General features: G+C 37.1%; 1 non-coding gene across 1 annotated transcript; it reads left to right on the top strand.

The window, feature by feature from the left end:
* The first annotated feature begins 1,289 nt into the window (after positions 1-1,289).
* Positions 1,290-1,396, top strand: LOC128291167 (small nucleolar RNA R71). Its single transcript, XR_008280943.1, has one exon. It is a non-coding gene; the product is annotated as a small nucleolar RNA R71 (small nucleolar RNA).
* Positions 1,397-2,087: the final 691 nt, after the last annotated feature.

Genomic DNA, 2,087 nt, shown 5'->3' with positions numbered 1-2,087 from the left:
AATTTTTTTTATCAACCAATTGAATGCTCATCCTAGTTTGTTTGGGTTTCCCAAGACCTAGTTGTTTAAACATTTTATAGGGCATGACATTAATACTTGCTCCTAGATGAGCCAATGCATTCTTAATATTTAAACTACCAATTAAACAAGGAGTAGCAAAACTCCCTGGGTCTTTCAGTTTGTTGGGTAGCGTATTTTGTAAGATGGCTGAGGAAACTACGTTTAATTCCACGTGTGACGCATCATCTAACTTTTGTTTATTAGCCAAGAGCTCCTTTAAAAATTTCATTTGCGTTTGGCATATGCGAAAGAGCTTCAATAAACTGTAAGTTGCAGTTGATATGTAATTTTTTAATAATTTAAGGAATTTACCAAATTGTTTGTCTATGTGGTCTTTCCTTGTCAAATTGGGGCATGGTACACGAGGTTTATACTCTTTTCTTACCAGTTTTTACTTACTGTGGTTCAGCTTATCCTTACCGTTACTTACCACAAGTTATTGCTTCGATTCTGGTTCAAGTTCAACTAACCTTTCTTCATCTCGAACAGTAATCGTATGAAGTTGTTCCCTTAGGTTAGTTTCTATGTTACTTGGTAGGCTACCTTGTGGTCATTCAGAAATAAACTTAGCAAGCTGTCCTATTTGAGTTTCGAGCCCGTGGATTGACGCTTGTTGATTCTTAAGTGCAATTTCGGTATGCTGAAAATGAGTTTCTGACACCGAGATGAATTTTGTAAGCATCTCTTCAAGGTTCGGTTTCTTATCTTATCGGTAAGGTGGTTGTTAAAAACATGGAGGATGTTGTGGTCTTTGATTTCCTTGACCACCCCACTAGAAATTGGGATGGTTCCTCCAACTTGCATTATAAGTGTTGCTATACGGATTATTTTGAGGTCTAGAATTATTACCCATATAATGGACTTGTTCCTCCTTGGTGCTAGGGTTGAAGGATGGATGATTTTCATTGTGTGCTCCTCCTCCATTTGAATCACACCTCATCACTGGATGTACCTGAGGAGAACCATACAGACCATCAATCTTTTTATTTAAAAGTTCTACCTGGTTAGATAACATAGTGACTGCGTCGAGGTTGAAAACACTGGGTGCTTTTGTCAGCTTTGTTCTCATAACTTGCCACTGATAGTTATTTAGTGACATCTCTTCAATAAATTTGTAAGCCTCTTCAGGTGTTTTATTGTTTAAAGTTCCACCGGTGGCTGCATCGATCAGTTGCCTTGTTGAGGGGTTTACATCGTTGTAAAAAGTCTGAACCTGCAACCATAGAGGTAACCCATGGTGAGGGCACCTTCTCAATAAGTCTTTGTATCTCTCCCATGCGTCATAAAGAGTTTCTAAATCCATCTGCACAAAAGAAGAGATATCATTCCTCAGTTTAACTGTTTTAGCCGGCGGGAATTACTTAAGCAAAAATTTTTCAGTCATTTGTTCCCAAGTAGTGATTGACCCTTGTGGTAATGAGTTTAACCACTGTTTAGCTTTGTTCCTCAATGAGAATGGGAACAACCGAAGGTGAATGACATCGTCAAAAATGCCATTGATCTTAAAGGTGTTGTAGAATTCTAGAAAATTTGCTAAATGAGTGTTTGGATCCTCGTCCTTCAAACCATCAAACTAAACAAACTGTTGTATCATTTGAAAAATGTTAGGTTTTAGTTCAAATTTATTTGCAGCAACAGCAGGCCTAACTATACTCGATTCCGTTCCTGTTAAATTAGGTTTAGCATAATGATGCATAGTACGAGGAGTAGGATTCTGATCTAGTGGATTTGCAGCAACCATAGGAGGTAGCAGATTATTCTGATTTTTAGCCATCTCCTCGGTTGTGGTGTGAATATCGACCTCTGGCCCTACCTCTATGTATTGTAGGCTTTGCCTTATTTCTCTTCAGTTTCTGCGAGCGGTTCTTTCGATCTCACTATCCAAAAGTAGAGGTCCTGATGGGTTTCTTCTAGTCATAAACTATAAAAACCTCCCAAAAGTAAATAAAAGAAAATTTATTAATTTAAGCAAAATTAAAAATAGAATTAAATTTCAATAAAAATAAAAATAAAAATGGCTAAACTAA

This window comes from Gossypium arboreum, chromosome 3 (assembly GCF_025698485.1).
Source record: "Gossypium arboreum isolate Shixiya-1 chromosome 3, ASM2569848v2, whole genome shotgun sequence".
Taxonomy (NCBI): domain Eukaryota; kingdom Viridiplantae; phylum Streptophyta; class Magnoliopsida; order Malvales; family Malvaceae; genus Gossypium; species Gossypium arboreum.
Note: the sequence above shows the minus strand (reverse complement) of the source record. Positions and strands in the feature narration are given on the sequence as shown.